The following is a 13,109-nucleotide window of genomic DNA, read 5'->3' as shown; positions in this document are numbered from 1 at the left end:
GGCGTCTTATAAAGCTGTTCTCAGTGAGGGATAGGGGGAACACACTTGTATGCCCCCAAGGTCCTGTACCATAAAGTGTGCCACCTCTTGCCTGCGTCTTGTAAATTTCTACAGCTGGACCCATAAGTTTAAGGGAAGATTTACTATGAACTTTAAGGATACCCCTCGATGACTGGGCAAGTTTCATATTGGCTTTGGTGATCTGTGAACCCCAGTCCATTTTATCATTAACGGTAACCCCCAGATACTCGAAGGTTGACACTCGGTCTAAGGCCGTTCCATCCAGATGCGGGTGGGGCAGTTCGAGTGAGTTGAGTTGAAGGCCATGTATTTGTTTTGGCGAAATTGATTTCCAGGTTCCTCATTTGACAGAAGCTAGAAAAAGCTTCTAATGTTCGCTGTATACCCCCCAATGTTTTTGACAATAGGAGGGTATCGTCAGCGAACATTAGTGCCGGGATTTTCCTACCAGCTAATGAAGGGGAGTCCAGATTGTTCGCTCCCAGTAGGTGAGCAATAAGGCCATTGAGGAATAGGGAAAATAGTGTGGGTGCTAGTACGCATCCTTGTCTGACTCCCCTTTCCACTGGGAAAGGGGAAGTCAGTGCCCCCCCTTCCCATACCTCACCCTTGCATACGTGCCAGTATGCAGCCGCTGGAAAAGTTCACATATATAAGCTGGTGCACCCATCTCAGTTAAAATGACCCAAAGCTTGTCCCTCTGGACCAGGTCAAAAGCCAACCGCAAGTCCACAAATATCAAATACAGACTGCCGCCCCCCATAGTAACAGTCTTCCAGTAGACCAGCTGGAGTCTAAATAGCTGGTCTATCGTTGACACCCCCGCCCTGAATCCAGCCTGCAGAGAGGACAGACTGTTTTTATCATCCATCCAACTCTGCAGCCTGGTCAGGAGGACTCTGGAAAAAAGCTTCTCGAGGATGTCTATCAGGCTTATCGGTCGGTAGTTGGCCGGGTCCAGGGGAGAAGCCTTTTTAAATATGGGTACAATTTCGGCACCTAGCCATGTAGGAGGAATGGCCATGCCATGCATGATAGCAATAAAAAAAGTGCAGATATATGGTGCCCATACCCCGTCCTCAGTTCGATACAAATCCCCAAGGTTTTTATCCAAACCTGGGGCCTTTCCCGGGGTCAGGATCCTAATCGCTGCCTTAATTTCCAAGATCGTCAATGGGTAACCATCATGGGCCCTATCCAGCACAAGGTTTGCATCCGTGGTGATTACAGCCGCACAGGGAGGCGCCGGCGCATTCACGGCTCCCAGTGCATATAGAGGCTTAAAGTGGGCAAGCCACACCTCCTCACTAAGATTGGGGACGATGGCAGACGCGCCTGAGGCCGAACCACCACGGACCAAGTTCCAGAATAACCTGAAATCACGAGTCTCAAAGGCTTCTCTAATTTTCACCCAAGAGTCGGCTTCCCATTCAGCCTTGGCCGTACAAATTAGTCTTTTATAGGCAAGCCGAGCATTTCTAACAGTCAACGGGGTGCCTTGCTTCAACTCCTTGATCAAGTTAGATTTAGCCTCCCTGCATCTTTGATTAAACCAGTGGGCTTGCTTAGCTGGCTTCCCCCCACCAGTATGAGATGTTACAAAGAAGTCAGCCAGTTGTTTGAAAAGGGAGATATGAGTAGCCTGCAAATCCAAAAGGTGAGAGGGCTCATGATCACCTCCCCCGAGGTTGCTAACCACATCTAATGCCCCTGTTACGTGTTTGTAGATCTCCGATACCCTATCCTGGGCTTGCGCAACCTTCTCCCACCTAACTTGCCTGCCTCCCGAGGTCTGGATGAGATTGGGGGGGGGGGGGGGTGAGGTCCCAGCTTCTTCTGGAAATATTTGGTTCCCTAGGGGATTCACTAGTTCAAGAGAGAGTAGATTGTGGTCGCTATCAACCCTAGGTACTACAGTAAATTCTTTAAGATATGCCCATAAGCCCATGTCTACAAGTGTATAATCAATAGTTGTGCTCCTCTAGAGGTAGTCCTGCAGCATTTCCGTTAGAGGCCCTTTGCTGACCTGTAACTATAGTTTGGATTGGGCATCGCACTTCCTTATGCCCCCCTAGATACTTGTGTCTGTTCGCGATCATCTAGAACCTGATCTTCATTATTGCGCACCTTTTTGGAGCCATCTCTACTAGCGGTTTCACCGAAATCCATGGTAGGGGCTATCTCTATCGAACTGTCAGCACCATTAACAAAGTTAATTTTAGAGCCATCAGTGGGGCTTAAATGCAGCAACACCGGCTGCAGTTGATACCTTCTAAGCGGCATTAGGGGAGAACAAATACAGAACAAATACAGATTATATGCAATAACGACTCAGTCCACCAAATCAGCAAAAGTGTCTCTTTGTGCCTTACTTATGCCCAAAAGAAGATTCTTTCAGTGAAATCCTGCCGCACTTTAGGTGTGGTAAACTTCACTTCATTGTCATTTCCCGGGGCCGGTCCGGAAACCCTGATACTCAAGTTTCATTATGGTGAGGGAGGACGGGTCCTGATCGTACCATGGTTGAGATGGCTTTAGTATCCATTAATCTAGAAATTATTCTAGTTTCCTTTGACAAAATTCTACACATGAGTTTTGGCAACATATTACTGTCCCAGAATTCTTCTGCTGCACTAATATTTACTACAGATTTACAGTGATTGCTTGAAATTGGCTGGCAAATCACATGTTTCATTGTACCAATTTGGCATTTACATGCCTTTGCACAGTAAACTATGAAGCAAGATTGAAATATTAAACTTTGTCTTGGCAGGTTTATTTCAAGGTTCAGACACAGGTAAAGTCCCAGTACAAGAAAGATGGCATTTATGAGGAGTTTGTCACTTAGCACAATGCTGATACCTGTGGCCCATTTATTCTACATTTCATTTATTTTTTGCATTTATTGTTTTATTTTATAGCCACAAACAGAGCTAGATTACATGGATAGACGATTTCATAAACAATATACAATGATACCAATAGTAATCATAAACAGGAGAAAAGAAGAAAAAAAACAAAGAACATATAGGGGCATCAATAAAAAACAGAGACATAACCACATTATAATTTAACAAATACTCTCAGTCCCATTGAAGGCAAGACCATGTCCTATTAAATTTATGCCAAGACCTAGGGCCTCTAGCTTTAGCTAATGCCATCTCCATTTCATAGATTTCTCTTAGTAAAACCAAAAATTCATTAACACTTGGACTCCTGCTCTGGATCCTGCTCTGGATCCAGGAGCGAGCTACACATAGACAAGCATTATCATACCCAGCCCAGACTGTGAGAGCAAGGGTAATACCAGACCAAAATTCTTCCAGTTTAGGACACAAAGGAACAGATGGTGTAAATATGCGGCAAATTCCTGGCATTTCGGACAGTACGATTTAGTATTGTTTGAGCTAGCAGCCCTTTTAAAAATTCGCTCCGGAGTATAATAAAGCATAAAAAATGCATCTAATTTGCTGGAGCTTCAGATTGACTGAAGTTACTGCTGAGTCTATTGTTTTCCAGAGATTCGTTAATCTCCTCCTTAGTAACATTGCAGTTAAAAATCTGACTTAATTTAGCCTCTATCTGTATGCTGTCGTCGCTAACCCCCCCTGTAAGTTTCTGGTAAATTTTGCCGATCATACCTCGTCTAGTAACCCCAAAAAATGCAGACAGAACCTCAGAGGACCCAAATAGCTCTAGCAGATCTCGGCCACGGATAAAATAGTCCCTGATTTGCAAGTATTTGTAAAAATATTTTTGTGACAGGCCGAATTCTTCTTTCAAAGACTGAAAAGATCAGATACCCTGTCCATCTTATAGATGACCCAGCCGAGTCAAGCTCTTGCATTGTCATTCTTTTCTGATGTGGTCATGGAATATACTCAGCAATAAAGGATTCCCCCATAATATAGCATATACATGCAAATCAGGGAATTTGCATGTCTTAGAAATTTCGCGCCATATATTAGCTATGTCCCTTACTATCTTGAATCGCACCCTCTTGAAGTAATTTGAATAAGTTGTTTTATATAGTAAGTACCCAGATTCAGATCCACGACTGGTATGAAAGCCAGCTGGCACCAGCTTCGGGTCCTTTGACTAAACTCTGTATTCGCCCAGTGAGCGCAGCCCAAAAGTATAATTTAAAATCTGGAAGTTTGAAACCACACTGCTTAAATGATAATTTTATATATCGTAATGCTCTCCTGGCACACTGGTATCCCAAAATAAAACTACCTACAGCACTATCCAGGTGCTTTTTTCGTACCATCTCAAGAGATGGTACGAAAAAAATACAAACATTTCGGGAGGACATTCATTTTAACGACGTTACATCTCCCATATATACTTAAGGGGAGCCGGTGCCAGCATTGTTAGTTCGCAACTACTTTCCTCAACAAAGGTTCGTAGTTCAATGAGATAATATCCCTAACTTGACTACTAAGAGAAACTCCCAATATTTTGCATTATGTGTGACGCCTAAGGCCATTGGGAGATTATTAGGTTGAAAGTTCAGTAGTGTCTGTGTTTTGTTTTGTTCAAGTTTAGTTTATAGCCGGAAAAAAGCCAAATAGCAGTCAGAGCATTTACCAGATGACTCGAAAAAACAGCAATATCGCCCACATATGCGGTTAGTTTGAGATCCTTCCCAATTAAATTAGCCAGGATTATATGGGCACTGGATAATAGATGTTTAATAAATGGCTCAATATAGATGGTGAACAGCAGCAGGTATCGCGAACATCTTTGCTGCGTACCCCTGTGCATTGTAAAACAAACAGATTGAAGAACATTGAAACCTGAAACAGGGATCCCAATGATACTTGGTCCTTTTAAACCAACAAAGAAGAAATTGGCACAGAAGCTGAAATATAAAAGAGCGTTTTTATTATCCTCAAATGAGTGAGACTACGTCACACAGAAGCCTTAGCAACGGAATGAGGCAGTCTGAGGAGTACAGAAAACAGAGGCCTTATATATGCTGAGGGTTACATACTCAGCATAAGAGCAAGGGGCAGTCCTGGCTCATGTAAGCATGCAGAAATGACTAAGATGGGCATACAAGATCTGCTTGCTCAACAAAGTGGGAAGAGAGTTACTTCTCCTTCAGTACTAAAAATAGCCTGACAGTTAATACTAGAGAAGCAGGTGCACTCTACTAGCTAGGCCCTTCTAGGCATGTGCAAAGGTGGAAGATGCTAAACATAGTTTGTCTCCAGGCAGACGTCAAGAGCAGTTAACACTGAGGGAGGACAGAGCACATGAGGGGGACATGGCAAACAAAATGGCTGCGAGAAATAAAAAATGGCTCTCAGCTCATGCTAACAAATCCGTCCAATATTTAACAAGATTTCTGGCCATTAAGGTCGATTGCTGCTGTTGGGCTCTATATAGTTGTACTGCCGAGATAAACCTTTGATCGAGGCCCATGAAAGACATCGTTGTCCGTAGAGCTCCCCAACTTACTCGGTCAAAGACCTTCTCAGCATCCAACATCATCCTCCCCAGCTGAAGACCAAGTTGTCCCGAGACATCAAATGCCGCAATCGCGGTATTGATATGCGCCGCCGTGTCTCTTCCGGGAACAAAGCCATGTTGTTGATCTGCAGCTAACAGATGAATGATAGGGGCCAATCGTGTAGCAAGAATTTTAGAAAAAAGTTTTGAATCAGCATTTATCAGTGCTATTGGCCGGTAAGAACTCATTTCATTTATAGGCTTCCCCCTTTTAGGAAAAATAACAATATTCATGCCGTCCCAAGAAGGGGGCGCTTCACCACCATTCATAATTGTGTTACAAAGCTCAAGGTAGATTGGGCCTAATGTACTTTTGAAAATGTTATAAAATTCCAATGGTATCTTATCCTCCCCAACTGCCTTGCCAGCGGGCAGAGCCTTAATTGCTTCCTTGACCTCCCTGACCCCAACATCTTTTTGCAGAAGCTCGGAATGTAGAGAATAAAAAAACGGCATTGTAGACTCCTGTATATAAGCTGAGGCAATTTGTTGATCAAAGTGACCAGAGTCACCGTACAGGTCAGCATAAAATAACCTGAATTATTCTAAGATATCCATGGATCTTGTATAGATCAACCTGTCTACCCCTTTAATTGATTTGACACATGATTTGGCCCTGCAGTCTGCTATTTGATTAGCCAACAGACGACCCACTCTTTCGCCACATTCATACTTTTTTGTTCGAACTTTGTGATAACTATTTGCAACTTTGTCCCTTAACCTTCTCTTAATCTTGGCTCTAGCCTCAATATCCTGCTAATAAATCAGTTGTTCAGCAACATCCTTAGAAGTGATAGCTGTAGCATGTCGATGTCGATTTTGTTTAATGATATATTGCAACGTGGTGCCTCTTACACAGGCTTTTAGACAGTTCCATGCTTTTGCAATAGTAGCCGTGCCCCTATTATTGTCTATATACTCCTCAAGATATTCCGAGTTACTGAGGAGATACCTAGGAAAAGTAAATTCCCTAGTAGGTTTCCTGAGCATTAGACTGCAGCTGCCTTGTTAACATGACCGGATTGTGGTCAGAACTAATTTTGGGGCATACCATAACAAATGCATTCTCAAAAATAGCCCTATCAGCGAATATCATTTCTATCCTTGAATAGTGTTTGTGAGGTGCAGAATGGAAAGTAAAGCCTGGTATGTTTGGAAATAGCATTCTCCACGAGTCCTCCAACTGGTGCAAATGGAGGAGTTCTAAAACTGCAGCCCTGGTTCTGTGCAGTAGTGTTAAGTGTTAGTAATATCGATCTTTCTATCCCAAATACAATTAAAATCTCCCATCATGATCTTTTCACTGGACCACTCGAGGAGCTCAGAGATTAAATGAAAAATAACATCCAGGCAATCGATGTTGTGCCATATACCATGCATATTGTAAACTTATGCCCAGAAATTAACATTTGTGAACTAGCCTGTTGCCTCTTGGGGTCGGCCACTGATCGGAGGACAACAGCCTCACATCTCCAAGATTTCAATAAAGCCACCCGAATAGAAATAGTTTGCGATGTGCACACAATATGCCCCAGCTGCTTTAACAAAGCTTTATCCTTATATGCAATGTGCGTTTCCGCCAGCCCTAATATGTGGGGCTTAAATACACATAACTCTTCTGCTACTAGCCGTCGCATGCCAGCTTGATTAAGTCCGGCTATATTCCACCACACACATTTAATTTCTGACATCGGATAATAAATGTAAACCCGGTCCCATCATCCTCACCCCAAATTCATACCCTTTCCCCCAGTGCTCTGCCCATGTGAAGTCCATTAAACAGTGGCTTTTTAAGTCCCCTCTCCCAAAAAAACCCTCCCCTTCCTCTTCCCCAATACCACTCCTCCCACCCCAGTACCTACGAAAAGGAATAATCCCCTTCCTTGCTGTCCCTTGTTCCCTTGTGACAGCAAGCTGAAGACACCCTCTTGGTCCCCTCTCCGCCTCCCCCCGTGACCACATCAACCCATGCAACCCAGCACATCCCAGCCCACCAATATTATTTTTTGTCTCGTATCTAATAAAACAGCAGCCAGTTTCAGAGTCATTTTAAAGTCATGATTCTTAGGTATTGTATCTGCAAAAAAGAAAGATAGGGGAAGGACCTCTCTGATATCACTATGAACCTTGAACCAGAAACTTAGAATCATTCCTTGCCGGTTGTTTGCCATCTGAAGAGAGCTTGTTTTGCGTCCTACTCGTTAAAGAACAAATGTTGTCATCCGTCTTTTATGATCTTCAGACGGACAGGTTCTTGTAAGAACACTTGTGAACTTACAGTTTTAAAAGGATTCATTAACTAGCGGAGCTTCCATCGTTCGTCCATAGTTACCTTACACAAATCAGACCATACAAAAATGGACATTGCATCCACCCTCACAGGAGATGATGGGCGTGCCTTAAAATATAGAGCTTGGTGTAGCAAAAAGTTGCACAGACAGACTAGAATAGGTCTAACAAAGTTGGATTTGGCATGACTTCCTTGGGAGATTGATAGAGGACAGTCAAAGTGCTCGTTGCACTTGGGTGTCCATATCCCAGTTTCCAAGATCCGGAAAGGACTGCTGTAGAAGTTTGAGGATTAAAGTCTGCGGATCACTGCCTTTCCTTCCTTCTGGAATGCTGAAGATCCGTAAAAACTGACGCCTCTGCCGATTTTCAAGATCTTCGACCTTAGAATGCATTAACATCATTTGGGAATCCTGAGTCTTCACCGATTAACCGTATAGGAATTGGATTCTTCCACCACAGCTACTCGCTGCTGTAGGTCTGTCACTTCAGAAGAGAGCATACTGACCTTTGATGTTACCTCTGCCAAGGCTTGCTTGATTTCCCTGCTGTCGTCATTCGCCTGTTTAAAGTGTGCCTGAGCTTCTGCTCTCTGAGCACAAAGTACTTGCATGATGCTGAACAATGATGGCTCCTCTCCTGTCTGCTCCAAACTGTTGACTATGGGACCTGGTCCTGACACGGTTAGCGGCGTTAGTAGTGTTAGTAGGGCTACAGGGTTTATTGTTGGGGAGAAGATTGAAGAAATGAGGAGACCGCTGCTAGTGGAAGATGCTGATTTTTAAGTGGCATCTGCCTGATGGATGTCGACTCTGGCTCCCTCCGATAGTTCTGGAGGAGTAGTTGCTGTACTACTGGCATTGGATAGCCTAGAGATAATCGTTTTTACTTCGCCTTTTGAAGACACCCATTTCCGCAGTGGACTAGTCCCAGGGCCAGGCTTAGCAATATTAGTTGAAGCCTCCTTTACTCGCCCCATGGCATCAATCACTTGCTGCTTTACTCCCCCACCACGGTTCCCCACCTCAGCTTTTCCCGCTTTTGCTAACTTTGCATGTCTTGGTGGTTTGGGGGCTTTTGATTCTTGCATTTTTCACCCCACCTCTGCCCCCTCTGCCAAGGGGGCTGTCTTGGCTGTCCTCCCAACTTTGGGCCATATTGACCCATCCCATATCTGGAGCCATTGCAGGACTGCTCAGACCGACAGCCCCTGCATTAGAGACAGTGTCAACAGAGGAATAGACAAAATTATGAAAACATTGCCCTGTTTGCTCCGATTGCTCTAATTGCAGTCCCCCATCAGTACTTATGACTCCGGAGCTGCTGCCAGTATCGCTGCTGTACCTCTTCTGATGTCCCTACCACCATTGTCTCTTCAGAGGTCTCGGTGGGGTCATTGCGTTCCTGCAAAGTTAGATCAACATGCCCAGTAGTAGTTACAGGGATATTTGTTGTTTTATCCATTAAACTGACTTTCTCCAACGCAGAGTTGCCAGCACAGCTAGTTACTGAATCAGTTGAATTAGATGCTTTTCCAACTTCCTGTGAAATAGAAACATGATGCGCAGTGTGGCGTTTGGGGCATCAGGGAAGTCTGGAAAGCCTGGGATGAAACTGGCTGTGAAGTCCACCATGCAGCTCGGCAAGCATAGAGATGCTGGCCGAAGAGATGCAACACATTTGCTAATTCGAGGCTCCTTGAAAAATAAGAAAGACGGACACAACTTGTCGCATGTCACATTAAACCAGAGCCACGGGATAAGTGAGACAGGCCAGGTTATGCAAGCAGGGGTGTGCCGGATGCGAGATCACGGCTCACTGGAGGTTCTGCGGGGGAGGCATGGAGAGCATCTTCAGACGTTCAGCGTTACTTCGCCATCTTCCTCTTCTCTGCATATGTGCTACTAATGCAATCTTATTCTGCATTTCAATCGGCAAAACATAACTGTTAGGGGTAAACCAGCTTGCTTCTGGGAGGCTAGATAATCTTTGTGGCTACCTCAACCATTAAAGTGTATGCCTAGGTATTTGATAGTTGATATTGTTTTCAGTTTCTTGTTAACCAGGTGCCATGACCAGTTCCTGATAATAATGCTGCAAATTATTAAGATTTACATTTTCCCACTGTCACTTTCAATATTATTCAATTGACAATACTTGTACAGGGCATTCAATGAGTGCTGTAAGCCAACTTGAGCTTGAGAAAAAAAATAATGGTGTAGTCAGTGCACTGCATGGATCTTGGTCCATGCTAGTATTGCTGGGAACACCCTCATGGTTACTAGATGATTAATAATATGGACAAGGTACACATTAAAAAGCAGGGGAGCCAAGATGCACCCTTGTTGAACTCCCCTCAATGTCAAGATTGTATTTGTTGTTACCCAATTGGTTGTAATCTGCACTTTTACCCACATGGTAAAATAGAGGCTAATAATGACGTTTAGTAGGGTAGCTGTCATCCCCTACTTATGGAATTTAGGCTACTGCCTTACCCTGGTCATGCAATCAAAATCTCTTGTGAAATCAATAAATGCAGTGAACAGGGGGCGAGTTCTTCTTCATGGCGGTGTTTGACAAGCATCCCAATACAATTTTTTTGCCTTTTGTCCCGCATCCACTGCCAAAGCCCATCAGGGGGGTTATCTTGTTTTTTCAACGTCCATTGTTCCAACTCTTGAAGTAAAATATTGGTGAATGTTTTGCCCTCTACATCCAGCAATGCAATGTATCTGTAGTTGGAGGGGTTATCACAAGATCCCTTTCTATGTATGTGAACCAGGACCGTACTCCATCAGCTCTTCGAATGATATTATGCATCTTGAATTGAATGAATAATGAGTGCATCATCCCTGCCAATTCTATTTTTACTGCTTTAAAGGTGCTGGCTGGAATGCCATTAGGACCCAGTGTACCTGCCAACTGGATGGATCTGATACTCTTATATACATTTTCATGAGTTAGTAATTCGAGATCAGAAGCCAAGGCACTTGAATAATCATTTCACTTGTCAGTTAGCCCCATACAATTTGGTATCATAAGTCGACCAGGGTGCTGCCATAATATTACTAAACATGTGATAGTTTTTAGGGTTCGTTATCCCATGCAACAGCACCCAGAAAGTGTGTGGATTGGGAGATTTTGCTGCCTTATGTAACTTTATCCACTGTTTTTCTTATCAGGGGTGATCCAATTCCAATTTCTTCTTTCCATAATCTTGCAGTGCAAACCATAATACACTGTTGTTCCAAATAGATTGTGTCCATAATATCTTCTTTGGAGGACACGGCCGGGGTGAGCCATTTGTTAGCAGCCATTTTTAGACAAAAAAGTGAAGTCTTTGGTTTTCCCCTGGAGTACCTCGCTCCTTTCTAAACCTTACGCGGTAGGCCTCTGAATCTAGGCCTAGGTGGTCTAGAATGACTGTCTTAATGGTGGCGTAAGGGACGTTCCCTGAGGCATTGGCCACCTGATATGCCGCCTGAGCCTCAGCAGACAAAAGGGGAGCAAGAAAAACGGCCACTTCTCCAGGGGCCAACTGCACGCATGTGCAGCCCTCTCAATGTTCAGTAAGAACGCGTCAGGATCCTCCCCTGGTATGTATTTTTGGAGGGATACCCCCGAGGGACTGGGATGGTGACCTCATGGTTCCCGTTAGAGGTTGGTCAGAGGCTCCATTATATTTTCTGCAATCATTCAATTTGGGCAGAAATTGTGGAATTAAAAGTCTCTCTGTCTGCTTGGGTGGAGGTTAACTGTTGCTCAACGGCCCATCCTAATTGCTCTTGTGCTTTCACTAAGTGCTGCAATAGGTCTTCCATCTTTTTGGTACAGATGTCTGCCTCTATGCCCGCATTCTTCACCAGTGTTAGCAGGTTAGAGGAACTCACGGACACAGGTAATGATTTTAGGCTGGCCTTTATTGGCTTTAGCAGTATTTTCATCTGGGACTGAGTCTATATTATGGTAAGGTTGCTTCAGGGTCTTTGTCTGGAGATAGACGTCCTCTCAGAAAGGGCTTTCTTTTCTTCCTCCACTCCAGGGTGCTCCTGGGGCAGTCGCCGGTCCGGAATACAAGAAAAACAAAACAAAAGATTTGGATTCAGTCGGAGGTCGTGCCTCAATCAGTGATAGGGAAAGGTAGTGAGGAGGCATACGGTGCGAAAATGAAAATGAACCAAACAACAGGTAAACGGTTGCCTCGTGTCGATAGTGCTCAGGGAGAGGAGGTGATTGGATTTTGCCGGTGTAGTTATGGGAATTTGAAACCCTTCCTCCCTGCCCACCCCGAGACACGCGATCGTACCTGGGTTAGCCACGTGTCTCCTGACGTGTGGCTGGGCGAAGAGTGGAACCGTTGGCCTCCTGGCTCTGGCGCACGTTGTAGGGACTCATCTCTTCTGGATTCCTCCGTCGGTGGTCCTTCCTCGTCTCGCTCGGTACCTCCTCCATGCTCGGGTTCTTCTCCTGGTGTCGGACACACCTCCTTCTCCGTCCTTCCGGGTTTTGGGGCCTCTGAACCCGTGACGTCCCAGGGGGCAGGACCTTCAGCAAACTCAGCCCAATTAAAGAAACATGGCCCTGCTTCCTCCTGCGGCCGGAAGAGTGTTGTTTCTGCCGGGTTCCAGTTGTCAGGTTGCTGTGGGGAAAGAGGTGAGACCGGTATAGTTCTGGCAGTCATCTCGTTTCTCTCCAGAGTTCCAGACTGGCTGCCCTCGTGACGCAGCACTTGTTGAGCTTTATATAATTATAAAGGAGATGTACATATCTAGAAGGGGAGGCCGTGGAGAAAGTTTAAAATACCTGGCAAGTAGCTACATCTATTTTATTCCTGCCTCTAGTCAGTATGATTAAAAGTTAGAGGTGATTAGGAATGCAAGGTTGGTAATGCACCTGCTGTCCTATGAGTCAGCATGTTTCGACCCGTGCTCCTATGGCTCTCCTTAAGGACCATGAGAACCTAGTTCCTTGGTGCCACTCCTGTATGCTTAATCACATAAAACAAGCTAGTTGCATGCTATTCCACTTAGTGAAAACACATACATATACCACCTATTTTGTGTTCTTTGTTTTCTGTGGAAATATAAGAGATAAAGAATATTAGGTATGTATCAGCTCTACATACTTCCCAGCACCAGTGTGTGAAAACGTGATTGGAAGGTGAAAGATATTACACCATTGTTGGACCTAGGGACACCAGGTCACAAAGGATAGCCTGGCACGGGGCAGGAAGGTCTATCCCAAAGGCAAAAGTGTTAAGCTTGCGTCACACCCTTACAGTA

Source organism: Lissotriton helveticus, chromosome 1_1 (genome assembly GCF_964261635.1).
Source record: "Lissotriton helveticus chromosome 1_1, aLisHel1.1, whole genome shotgun sequence".
Lineage (NCBI taxonomy): Eukaryota > Metazoa > Chordata > Amphibia > Caudata > Salamandridae > Lissotriton > Lissotriton helveticus.
Note: the sequence above shows the minus strand (reverse complement) of the source record.